At 35.6% G+C, this 14,295-nt stretch overlaps 1 pseudogene; it reads left to right on the plus strand.

The window, feature by feature from the left end:
• LOC141552828 (putative ATP-dependent RNA helicase DDX47 pseudogene) overlaps positions 1 to 10,062 on the plus strand; it is a 68,853-nt pseudogene extending 58,791 nt beyond the window's left edge.
• The last annotated feature ends 4,233 nt before the right edge of the window (positions 10,063 to 14,295 follow it).

A 14,295-nucleotide genomic window follows, 5' to 3' on the forward strand; every position in this document is an offset into this window, starting at 1 on the left:
GTTTGCTCGGGGGAGGGTCAATCAGACTGGGTGCAGACTGAGGGCAGGCAAGCCAGAGGGAGACAGGCAGCTCACACAGCTCAGACCGGAGGGGGAGGGGTACGCTCTCTGCCGTTTCTGCAAAAAGACTTTTTCCCCAGTGTGGATACTCAGTCTTGGCAGCAAGCTAGGAGCAGCGGAGAGGGTGTAAACACCGGAGGTGAAGATTAAAACCCCAGAAAGCCAGCGTCTCTCAGAACCCGGCCACCCCCAACCCCCACCTGGACTGACTCAGCGAGTTCTCAGAGCCTCAGAGCGCAGACTCAGTACAGTCATTGCTGTTCTGTTAGTGGCTCTCTGCTGCCCTACCCCCAGTCTGTAGAGGAAGCCCATTAATACCATCCAGCCCCATCCCCCCAAAAACAGAACAATTGTTTCTCTTGTCACATTGTTTTCTTCGATTCCTACTCTGACAAAATGAACAAAAAATTCAAAAGGGCTCTAACCATTGACAGCTTTTGTATGGAGAGAGAGCAGACTTCAAAGACTGAGGAGACTAAAAACAGACTGTCCCCAGAGGAATCCCCTAAGGGGGATATGAGCTGCTCCTCAATACAAAAGAATCTCCTAGAGGAAATCAAAAAGGCTCTCACAAGAGAGCTGGAAGAGAAATGGGAAAAGGAACGGGAAGCTTGGCAAGAGAGCCTGGAGAAGTCATTCCATGCATTCAAAGACAGAGTGGATAAAGAAATCAAATCATTGAGAAACAAGATTAGTGAGCTGGAAAAGGTAAACAACTCCAAGGAAAACAGGATTAGTGAGCTGGAAAAAGAAAACAGCTCCCTAAAAAATAAAATGGATAAAATGGAAAAACATTCCATAGAAGAAAAAACTCAATTGGACAATTACAAAGAGATATAAAAAAAGTGAGTGAAGAAAATACATCATTGAAAATTACACTGGAACAAGTAGAAATGAATGACTCAAGGAGAAACCAAGAGGTAGTCAAGCAAAACCAGATAAATGAAACAATTGAAAAGAATGTCAAGTACCTTATCAGAAAGACAACAGACCTGGAAAACAGATCCAGGAGAGAAAATTTGAAAATAATCAGACTCCCTGAAAAATGTGAGGAAAAAAAGAGCTTGGACACTATTTTCGAGGAAATTATCAAAGAGAACTGCCCAGACGTTCTGGAAACAGAGGGTAAAATAGACATTGAAAAATCACCTACTGAAAGGGACCCTAAAATCAAAATGCCAAGAAATATAGTGGCCAAGTTCAAGAACCATCAGACAAAGGAAAAGATATTGGAAGCTGCTAGAAAAAAGCAATTCAGATATGGAGGATCCACAATAAGGATAACCCAGGATCTAGCAGCGTCCACATTAAAAGAATGAAGGGCCTGGAACATGATATTCCAAAAGGCTAAGGAACTTGGTATGCAGCCAAGAATAACTTACCCAGCAAGAATGAGCATCGTTTTCCAGGGAAGAAGATGGACATTTAACGAAATAAATGAATTCCATCTATTTTTGATGAAAAAACCAGACCTACATAAAAGGTTTGATCTTCAAATACAGAACTCAAGAGATTTCTAAAAAGGTAAAAAGAAATCTTGAGAACTATACTTTTGCCAAAAAAATATGTAAAGAACATATGTACAATTTGTCTTAGAAACTAGAGGTGGAAAGGAAATTATATCATAAAAAAGTGTAAAGTGGTGGTACTACATCTCATGAAGAGGCAAAGGTAACCTATTGTATCTGAGAGAAAGAATGGAGGGAGATGAACATAGTGTGTATCAATACACATATTCGATTTATGGTGAAACTTCTTCCACTTCATTGAAAAGTGAAAGGGAAGGAGTAAGCTAAGGGGAAGGGAATACAGAAATTTTGAGGAAAAGGGGTAAAATAAGGGGAGGAACTTTAAGGTGGGGGAGGGATCCTAAAAAGGGAGGGCTGTTCACAAGTTTAATACTGGGTAGGGGGGTAAGAGGGAAGGAAAGGGGAAAAGCATAAGCAGGGGTTAATAGGATGGCAAGCAATATAGAATTAGTACTTCTAACCATAAATGTGAATGGGGCAAACTGCCGCATAAAGAGGAAGCGGTTAGCAGACTGGATTAAAAGTCAGAACCCTACTATATGTTGTTTACAGGAAACACACCTGAAACAGGGTGAGACATTCAAACTAAAAGTAAAAGGGTGGAGCAGAATCTATTATGCTTCAGGCAAAACCAAAAAAGCAGGAGTAGCCATCCTCATCTCAGATCAAGCAAAAACAAAAATTGATCTAATTAAAAGAGATAAGGAAGGGCATTATATCCTGCTAAAGGGCAGCATCAATAATGAAGCAGTATCAATATTAAACATATATGCACCAAGTGGTGCAGCATCTAAATTCTTAAAAGAGAAATTAAGAGAGCTGCAAGAGGAAATAGATAGCAAAACTATAATAGTGGGAGATCTCAACCTTGCACTCTCAGAATTAGATAAATCAAACCACAAAATAAATAAGAAAGAAGTCAAAGAGGTAAATAGAATACTAGAAAAGTTTGATATGATAGATCTTTGGGGAAAGCTAAATGGAGACAGAAAGGAGTATACTTTCTTCTCAGCAGTTCATGGAACCTATACAAAAATTGATCATATACTAGGGCATAAAAACCTCAAAATCAAATGCAGTAAAGCAGAAATAGTAAATGCATCCTTTTCAGACCATAATGCAATCAAAATTACATTTAATAAAAAGCCAGGGGAAAATAGACCAAAAAATAATTGGAAACTAAATAATCTTATACTAAAGAATGATTGGGTAAAACAGCAAATCATAGGCATAATTAATAACTTCACCCAAGAGAATGACAATAATGAGACATCATACCAAAATGTGTGGGATACAGCCAAAGCAGTAATAAGGGGAAGTTTTATATCTCTACAGGCCTACTTGCATAAAATACAGAAAGAGAGGGCCAACAAATTGGGCTTACAACTCAAATTGCTAGAAAAGGAACAAATTAAAAACCCCCAGACAAACACAAAACTTGAAATTCAAAAAATAAAAGGTGAGATTAATAAAATTGAAAGTAAAAAAAACTATTGAATTAATTAATAAAACTAAGAGTTGGTTCTATGAAAAAACCAACAAAATAGACAAACCCTTAGTAAACCTGATTAAAAAAAGGAAAGAGAAAAAGCAAATTGTTAGTCTTGAAAATGAAAAGGGTGAACTCACCACTAATGAAGAGGAAATTAGAACAATAGTTAGGAGCTACTTTGCTCAACTTTATGCCGATAAATTCGATAACTTAAATGAAATGGAAGAATACCTTCAAAAATATAGCTTGCCCAGATTAACAGAGGAAGAAGTAAGTAGTCTAAATAGTCCCATCTCAGAAAAAGAAATAGATCAAGCTATTAACCAACTTCCTAAGAAAAAGTCCCCAGGACCAGATGGATTTACATGTGAATTCTACCAAACATTTAAAGAACAATTAGCCCCAATGTTATATAAATTATTTGAAAACATAGGGATTGAAGGAGGCCTACCAAATTCCTTCTATGACACAGACATGGTACTGATACCTAAACCAGGTAGATCGAAAACTGAGAAAGAAAACTATAGACCAATTCCCTTAATGAATAATGATGCCATAAAATTTTAAATAAGATATTAGCAAATAGACTTCAGAAAATCATCCCCAGGATAATACACTATGACCAAGTGGGATTTATACCAGGAATGCAGGGCTGGTTTAATATTAGGAAAACTATTAGTATAATTGACCATATTAATAATCAAATTAATAAAAACCATATGATCATCTCAATAGATGCAGAAAAAGCATTTGATAAAATCCAACATCCATTCCTACTAAAAACGCTTGAGAGTATAGGAATAAATGGACTATTCCTTAAAATAATAAGGAGCATATATTTAAAACCGTCAGTAAACATCATATGTAATGGCGATAAACTAGAACCTTTCCCTGTAAGATCAGGAGTGAAACAAGGTTGCCCACTATCACCATTACTTTTCAATATAGTACTAGAAACTCTACAACAATAAGAGCTGAGAAAGAGTTTCAAGGAATTAGAGTAGGAAATGAGGAAATCAAATTATCACTTTTTGCAGATGACATGATGGTATACTTAGAGTACCCCAAAGACTCTGCTAAAAAGCTATTAGAAATAATTCAGAATTTTAGCAAAGTTGCAGGATACAAAATAAATCCACATAAATCCTCAGCATTTTTATACATTACCAACACAATCCAACAGCAAGAGATACAAAGAGAAATCCCATTCAAAATAATGGTCGATAGTATAAAATATTTGGGAATATATCTACCAAAGGAGAGTCAGGAATTATATGAGCAAAATTACAAAACACTTGCCACAAAAATACAGTCAGATTTAAATAATTGGAAAGACATTCAGTGCTCTTGGATAGGCCGAGCGAATATAATTAAGATGACAATACTCCCTAAACTAATCTATTTATTTAGTGCTATACCAATCAGACTTCCAAGAAACTATTTTAATAACCTAGAAAAAAATAACAACAGAATTCATATGAAACAACAAAAGATCGAGAATTTCAAGGGAAGTAATGAAAAAAAAATTAAGTGAAGGTGGTCTAGCTGTACCTGATCTAGAACTGTATTATAAAGCAACAGTCACCAAAACCATTTGGTATTGGCTAAGAAATAGAATAGTTGATCAGTGGCATAGGTTAGGTTCACAGGGCAAGATAGTGAATAAAAATAGCAATCTAGTGTTTGACAAACCCAAAGATCCCAAATTTTGACAAAAACTGCTGGGAAAACTGGAAATTAGTATGGCAGAAACTAGGCATGGACCCACATTTAACACCACATACTAAGATTAGATCAAAATGGGTCCAAGATTTAGGCATAAAGAACTAAATCATAAATAAATTGGAGGAACAGGGGATGGTTTACCTCTCAGACTTGTGGAGGAGGAAGGAGTTTGTGTCCAAGGGAGAACTAGAGACCATTATTGATCACAAAATAGAAAATTTTGATTACACCAAATTAAAAAGTTTCTGCACAAACAAAACTAATGCAAACAAGATTAGAAGGGAAGTAACAAATTGGGAAAACATTTTTACAGTTAAAAGTTCTGATAAAGGCCTCATCTCCAAAATATACAGAGAATTGACTTTAATTTATAAGAAATCAAGCCATTCTCCAATTGATAAATGGTCAAAGGACATGAACAGACAATTTTCAGATTATGAAATTAAAACTATTTCCACTCATATGAAAGAGTGTTCCAAATCACTATTGATCAGAGAAATGCAAATTAAGACAACTCTGAGATATCATTACACACCTGTCAGATTGGCTAAGATGACAGGAACAAATAATGATGAATGTTGGAGGAGCTGTGGGAAAACTGGGACACTGATGCATTGTTGGTGGAGTTGTGAAAGAATCCAACCATTCTGGAGAGCAATCTGGAATTATGCCCAAAAAGTTATCAAAATGTGCATACCCTTTGACCCAGCCATACTACTACTGGGCTTATATCCCAAGGAACTACTAAAGAAGGGAAAGGGATCTGTATGTGCCAAAATGTTTGTGGCAGCCCTTTTCATAGTGGCTAGAAGCTGGAAGATGAATGGATGTCCATCAATTGGAGAATGGTTGGGTAAATTATGGTATATGAATGTTATGGAATATTATTGTTCTGTAAGAAATGACCAACAGGAGAAATACAGAGAGGCTTGGAGAGACTTACATCAACTGATGCTAAGTGAAACGAGCAGAACCAGAAGATCATTATACACTTCAACAATGATACTGTATGAGGATGTATGCTGATGGAAGTGGATATCTTCAACATAGAGAAGAGCTAATCCAATTCCAATTGATTAATGATGGACAGAATCAGCTACATCCAGAAAAGGAACACTGGGAAATGAGTGTAAACTGTTATTTTTACCTTCTGAATCCAATTCTTCCTGTGCAACAAGAAATTTGGTTCTACACACATATATTGTATCTAGAATATATTGTAATATATTTAACATGTATAAGACTGCCTGCCCTGGGGGAGGGGGTTGGGGGAGGAAGGGAAAAAATCTGTACAGAAGTAAGTGCAAGGGTTAATGTTATAAAAAATTACCCATGCATATGTACTATCAAAAAAAGTTATAATTATAAAATAAAATAAAAATTAAATTAAAAAAAAAAGGAAAAAAAAGACAATTAGGAGAGCAAGTTTATCAGATCTTTGGAGAGGAATTGATGGCCAAAGAAGAACTAGAGAACATTATGAAATGCAAAATGGACAACTTTGATTACATTAAATTAAAAAGGTTTTGCACAAACAAAATCAGGACAACCAAGATTAGATGGGAAGCACAAAGCTGGGAAACACATTTTACAGCTAGTATTTCTTATAAAGGCCTCATTTCTAAATATATATATAAAGAACTGAGTCAATTTTATAAGAATACAAGTTATTCCCCATTGATAAATGGTCAAAGGATATGAACAGACAATATTCAAATGAAGAAATTGAGTGTGCCAGGGAATCTACTGGGAGGCTCTTACTCAAAATACAGCAGTGTTGACTATTCTGCCCTGTTTACACATCAGTGGATCAGCAGATGTATTTAGCTTTTATTTTTTCTAACTCTATAAAGTCATTCTTTGGTAGTTTGAATTGTATGATACTGTATAAGGAAATTAATTTAGTAGAATTGTCATTTTCATTATACTGTCTCAGTCTACCCATGAAAATTGATATTTTTCACATTGTTTAGATCTATCTTTATTTTTGTGAGATGTATTTTAACTTATAACTGATTTTGATATGGGGATGAAATAGGACAGTGAAAGCCATTAAACTTTAACAAAAAATAGTTTATTTTGCCCTTATACAAGAAGTATATAGAGCAAAGATATATAGCTTTTCTGGATGTGGATTTTCTCATCTCAAACTGGAAAAGGATCTACATGATCAATAAGTAATTGAGTATGTTAACTTGCATGCTATCAGACACTCCAAAAATCTAAGAGACCTAACTATACTTGGCTGGGACTCTTAATGTCCTCATATCAAGAAGCTGCATTGGGAAAGCTGGGATCAATCAAGTTACACAGGAAGAGAAAGTTGCATCAAAGATTTCATGGAAGTCAGAAAAGATATAATAGGAATATTCTTGCTTTTCACAGTGAGTTTCTTGAAATCAGAACTTTTGTCCTTTTGTCTTTGTTTTTCCAGAGCATAGCATAATGCCTGACATATAGTAGGCTTGTTCCTTTCACTTATTCTTCTTTCTGTATCTCCAGAACTTAGTATAGAGCTTGGCACACACCTTTAATAAAATATTTTTCATTTATTTATTAATCCATGTAGTAGAATGGTTGGTCTTGTTAAGGACCAGGGCCATTTTATTATTAGAGACATCACAGATTTAATTTACATGTCATGTGTGTGTGTGTGTGTGTGTGTGTGTGTGTGTGTGTGTGTGTGTGTGTGTGTGTGTTGTGTTGGAGAGAGTCAGATTGAAAAAGAATTTGGGGTTGCTCCTAATTCTCTACATGCCTGAGATTAGACTGGAGGAAATGATGGTCTCTGCACTATTATATCCTGGGAGAGTCCCCTCCTAGATATATGAGAACTCACATAAAACCACTATTTACTATTTACAACACATTTACTGGAAAAGAATAGAAGACAACTTTAGGTAGCTGTAATGTTCTGTTGTCTCTCAATTATCCTCTGGGAGGAGGTTTCTTTTCTGTACTCTGTGAGCAGGTTTCTTGGGAGGCTTCTGGAGCCTCCAGCCAGAACGAAGGTAGAATCTCAAATCCTCTTCTTCCTGAATCCTGGCTCTGAATCTACTCCAGTTTCCTTGAAGTTCTTCTGGGAAGTCTTGTCCTTGACCCAATCCAGACTGACCCTTCCAGACTCTCTTCTTCCAGATTGCCTCCTTCCAGACTGCTCTGCCCACTCAATGTTGTCGCCTTTTATCCTCCCAAAGAATGGGCTTGTGGGTACTCCAGAGGCTTGTGGTAACTACTTACAACCAATGAGCTAGCTTCTTTAAAGGTGTAAACTTTAAAGGTTTGAACTAAAGGTGTGAACTCTGAGCTAAAGAATTGTTAAGTATCATGATAAATTAGACAACTGAGTTAGCACCTAGTAATTTTAATAGGTAGCTCCAGAAAAAAAATGAAATGGCTGAGTCAAAACCAAAAGGAAGCTCAATTGCACATGTATCTGGTGGTGAACAAGTCTGATACTGTAAAGATCAATATCTCATAACATAGTCCAGTTCACAGAAAAGTATAACATTTCTATTAAAAACACTTGAAAGAGTTAGATATAAATGGATTTTTCTTAAATTGATAAGAAGCATTTATCTAAAATCACCATTAAGTATTATTTGTAATAGGCATGACATGGAAGAAATCTTTCCAGTAAGAAATAATGATGCTCACTGTCAACAATATTACTCAATATTATATTGAAAATCCTAGTAACAGCAATAAGAGAAAAAAAGAAATCAAAAGAATCAAAATAGGCAATTAGGTAACAAAATGATGGGGTTTTTTTGCAGATGATATGATTATATACTTGAACATACCTAAAGACAATAAAAATTAGTTGAGGACCACTGAGCACGATTCTGCTGCCTGCTTGTTGGAACCAAAGGAGACTGAGGAAGTTCAGGAAACTAAAACGTTTAAAGACCTGGGAGTAATGGAGGTGTTGTGCGATGCCTGTGACCATCTGGGGAGGAAGACGCCAACCAAAATCCAGATTGAAGCCATTCCCATGGCGCTAGAAGGTCGTGACATCATTGGTCTGGCAGAAACAGGTTCTGGAAAAACAGGGGCCTTTGCTTTACCAATTTTGAATGCTTTGTTAGAGACACCACAACATTTTTTTTCCTCTGGTTCTCACCCCAACTCGGGAATTGGCCTTTCAGATCTCAGAGCAATTTGAAGCTTTGGGGTCTTCCACTGGAGTTGAATGTGCGGTAATTGTGGGTGGAATTGATAGCATGTCTCAGTCTTTGGCCTTAGCAAAAAAACCACATGTGATAATAGCAACACCTAGCCGACTGATTGACCACTTGGAAAATACAAAAGGTTTCAACTTGTGAGCCCTCAAGTACTTGGTTATGGATGAAGCAGACCGAATATTGAATATGGACTTTGAGACAGAGGTTGATAAGATTCTGAAATTAATTCCACGAGACCTTAAAACATTTCTTTTCTCTGCTACCATGACTAAAAAGGTGTAAAAACTTCAGCGAGCAGCTCTGAAGAATCCTGTGAAATGTGCTATATCTTCCAAATACCAGACTGTTGAGAAACTACAACAATATTACCTCTTTATTCCCTCCAAATCTAAGGACAGTTACCTGGTTTATGTTCTGAATGAGTTAGCAGGGAATTTCTTCATGGTATTCTGTAGCACCTGTAACAACACTCAGAGGACAGCCTTGCTACTCCGAAATCTTGGATTCACTGCTATCCCTCTCCATGGACAGATGAGTCAGAATAAACGCCTGGGATCTCTTAATAAATTCAAGGCAAAAGCAAGATCTATTCTGCTAGCCACTGATGTTGCAAGTCACGGTCTTGACATTCCCCATGTGGATGTCGTAGTCAACTTTGATATCCCTACCCATTCCAAAGATTACATCCATCGAGTGGGTCAGACAGCTCGAGCTGGGCATTCTGGAAAGTCAATCACTTTTGTCACACAATATGATGTGGAACTCTACCAGCGTATAGAACACCTAATTGGAAAGAAGCTTCCTGTCTTCCCAACTCAGGAAGAAGAAGTCATGCTGCTGACAGAGCGTGTGGCAGAAGCCCAGAGATTTGCCCACATGGAGATGAGGGATCAAGGAGAGAAAAGCAAATGTCTGCAAGATGATAAAGATGATGCAGAAAATGCTATGGGTATAAGGAACAAGGTCGCTGGAGGGAAAATGAAGAAAAGAAAGGGCCAGCGGCCACGTTCATAAAGACTTGTTTTGATACATTTTTGGTAAAAAGAGGACTTAACTGAGAAAGGAGCCCCACCAACAGTATTCTTCAGACTGAAATTTTTTAAGCCTGAGGTTTGGTTCTTTGGTTAACTGCACTATTCTAATGCTAATTCTCTATTTGCTAATACTTTTATTATAGAATATTTTTTCTCAAAAAAAATAAAAAAATTAGTTGAAATAATTAATACATGTAACAAAGTAGTAGAATATAATGTAAATTCTCAAAAATCATGAACTATATATTGTCAACAAAACCTTGCAAAAAGATGTAGTAAAAGAGATATCAAAAGGAAGCTCAGTTGCACATGTGTCTGGTAGTGAAGAAAAGTCTGATGCTATAAAGATGTAATATTGCATAAAGAAATCTGGAATGTAAAATCTCTTAATAGCAAGCTGAATGAGAGATGGAAAGATTAAACATATACATCTTGGGTTTCAGTGAATTTAAATGAATAGGCATGGGTGAATTTAATTCAGGTGATAATTACATATATTACTATAGACAACAATTCCTTAAAAATGGAGTAGTCATCATAATTACTAAGAGAGTCAGAAAGAGCAGTGTGGGTATATAATTTCAAAAAAATCTTGTTATAATTTTCCCTTACAGCTCCAAATCTCCAAACATAATTTTGTAGAAGATAGACTCATTCTCTAATCTTTTGCAAATTTGACTTCTTAAATGTAAAAAAAAAAATTTATAGTTTCTTATGGTATATTAATCTGGTGACCTAACTACATTTGAACAAACTGCTATATTTTTATTTCAAGCAATTCTTGTAAAATAAAGAAACCCTTTGTCAGTTATTTGTGTTCTTTAGTTTGTCTAACACTAGACACTAGCTTTTGGGTAGTGTTTATTTAATCTGTTGCACTGATCTAATCTTCAATCAAAAAAACCCTGGAATCAAATATTTTTAATAATTTATTCTTTGTGACATAGTAATGTTTTGTAATATACATATACTCTTGGCTAGTGACTTCCAGGAGCCAAGATGGTGGTGTAAGCAATAAATTACCCAACATTCGCCTCCAAACAACCATACAATAGCACCCCCAAACAAATCCTGGAATATCAAAACCAGCAAAAAGATAAGGCAATACAATCTTTCAGCCAAAAAACTTGGAAGGTTGGCAAGACAGCTCTGTCTTATTAGGATAAAAGATGAGCATAGTTCAGGATAGGAAGTATTCCAGAAGCCAAAACTAGACCTTACCTCAACAAACCTATTGGAGATCCTGAGTCCTAGTGTGATGGAGCAGGCAAAAAGCAACACCAATACCTGGTCTCAGCATAGCCAGGGGAATGGGCATAGATTAGCTAGCTCCAAGAACATGATGTGCTTCATTGAAGATTCTGGTAAGCAGACAGCCTACAGAGACCACCATGTGCTTCAAAGTAGCACTGGGAAAATGCAGAAACATCCCCCTGCCTTAGCACATCCAGACACTACCACTAGAACCCAAGCTCACCACCAACTAAGTTGCCAGACCCCTATGGCCTTCAGTCCCAGCTGCCTCCTCCTAATGCAACACCAGACATAAAGGTCCCTCTAAGTCTCATGAAAACATTAGTGTGGCTCCCATTAACAGTTAAGGCCTACAGCAATTAGCACAAGAATCTGGAGGTAGTACTACTTTCAATATGGGAATAAACTTCAAATTTAAAAGAAAGGAAAAAGGGCAAAAAAGCTGAACAAAAAAGAAGGGAAAAGGAATCTGATTAGATAAAGTTTTAATAGTGATAAGGAAGACAAACTCAGAAGAGTACAACAATGTCAGAATACCTGTGGCAAAACCTCAAAGAAAATTGGGAAGTGGTCTGAAGTTCAGAAAGAAGTCATGGAAGATCTCAGAAAGGAGTTTCCAAACCATATAAGAGGGATAGAAGAAAAATTAAGGGAAAATGAATAATGCAAAAGAATTATGAAAAGAATTATTTACAACTTGGAAAAAGAAAACAATTGCTTAAAAACTAGAATTGGACAAATGAAAAAGAAAGTATGAAAGATAATGGTAAAACAATAAAAGTTAGAATTGAGCAAGTGGAGACTAATGACTTTATGAGACATCAAGAATCAATCAAATTACCTCAAAAGAATGAAAAAATAGAAGAAAATGTAAAATACCTCATTGGAAAATCAACTGGTCTAGAAAATAGACCCAAGAAAAGCAATGTCAGAATCATTGGACTACATGAAAACCATAATCAAAAGAGGTACCTGGGCAGTATCTTTCTTTCTTTCTTTTTTTTTTTTTTTAATACTTCATTATTCCAGTTCAGGCCATTAAAAGGGGGAAAAATCTAGAAAGAAAGATTCCTAAGTGGTTAAAAATAGCAATAGTAAAACATACCAACATACAGATTATTATGATGTTTCTTTTTAAAAATATGCAATGGGATGAATATTCATTCAAGTAGATCTAAAGAATTAGGAGAAAAGATCATGATCAAACAGACCTGAAATAATAATGGAGGAAACCAAGAATCTTATATCCCACAGGTCAGTCGAAGTTTTATCTCTTAAACTGTAGGATAGAAGAGAACATAAAATGGGTGAAGTGAGATCGAAAAAAGAGAAGAATGTGTGTTGTAGTCTTAACAAATCAATTGTAAATAATGGAGAAAATTGCTATAGTCTCTCAGGAAGAAAAGAGATTAAGGAGTATAGCAAAGGGAGGGATTTAAACAAGAGGAATTTAGTGACAATTTAGTGACAGGAGAAGGTTATATTGGAGAGCACTCCTGGGGTAGAGGACTAGGGAGAAATATATTTTGTAACTGGAATTGGAGAACAAGACAGAGTGCTCAGACACACTGCTACCTCTGAAAGTGTTTTATGTCCACGGAAAACATTCTTTCTTCAGAGGAGGAAAATCAGAGCTTCTATAAAGGTGGGAAGGTATTAATCTAGGAAGAAGATTCCTTGAAAAATTTAAAGAAAATGATGATGGGATCATCAGGGACACTGATAAATTTCTACTACTAAGGAAAAATATTTCTATCTTCTTTATTTCTTTTAGGAATTGATATTTCTTATTTATTTATTTATTAATCCTCCCCAGTTACATGTCAAGACAATTTTTAGCATTAATTTTTATAAGATTCTGAATTCAAAATTTTTCTCTCTCCCTCCCTGTTTCCAAAGATGATAAGCAATTTAATGTAGATTATATATGTGTTGTCGTGTAAAATACATTTCCATATTAATCACAGTTGTAAAAGAAGAAACAAATGAAAAGAAAAAAACATAAGAAAGTATAAAGCAAATGGAAAAATAGGCTTTTATCTTTATTCAGAATCTATCTTTATCTGGATGTCATTTTTCTTTCTGAGTCCTCTGTACTGGTCATTGTGTTTCTCATTGTGAGAAAAGCTGAGTCAAACAGTTGCTCATTAGACAATGTTGCTGAAACCCTATATGTTTTCCTGGTTCTGTTCATTTCACTTTGCCTCAGTTTGTACAAATCTATCTAGGTTTTTCTGAAATCTTCCTGCTTATCATTTATCAATTGCCCAATGATATCCCTATAGCACTGCTTGCTCAGCCATTCACCAATTGATGGGCATCACCTGAATTTTCAATCTTTTTCTACCATGAAAAAGGCTACTATAAATATTTTTTGCATTTGTAAGTTCTTTTCTTTTTTTATGATCTCCTTGGGATGCTGATCTAGTAATGGTATTGCTGGGTAAAAGACTGGACACATGTTGGTTGCCCTTTGAACATAGCCAAATTGTTCTCCGTAATGACTGGATAAATTCACAACCCTATCAACATTATGCTAGTGTCCCAATTTTTTCATTCTCTCACATATTTTTCTCCTTTTTTTTTTTTTGTCATATTGGCCAATCTGAGAAGTATGAGATGGTATTTCAGGATTATTTTAATTTGCATTTCTCTAATCAAAAGTGAGTTAGGGCACTCTTCATATACCTATAGATAGCTTTGATTTCCACATCTGAAAACTAACTTTTCATATCCTTTTATCACTTATCAATTGGGGAGTGGTGTGTATTCTTATAAATTTGGCTCATTTTCTATATATTTGAGAAATTATGCCTTTTCAGAGACACGTGATATAAAGATTGTTTCCCATATCTCTGTTTTCTTTCTAATCTTGATTGCATTCTTTTTGATTGTGCAAAAGCTTTTTTAATTTAAAATAATGAAAATTATTTATTTGGCATTTTGTAATCCTCTCTATAGTTTATTTGGTCATGAATTTTCCCCTTTCCATTGATCTGACAGGTAGACCTTGCATA

The sequence above is a fragment of the Sminthopsis crassicaudata genome, chromosome 2, assembly GCF_048593235.1.
Source record: "Sminthopsis crassicaudata isolate SCR6 chromosome 2, ASM4859323v1, whole genome shotgun sequence".
NCBI lineage: Eukaryota > Metazoa > Chordata > Mammalia > Dasyuromorphia > Dasyuridae > Sminthopsis > Sminthopsis crassicaudata.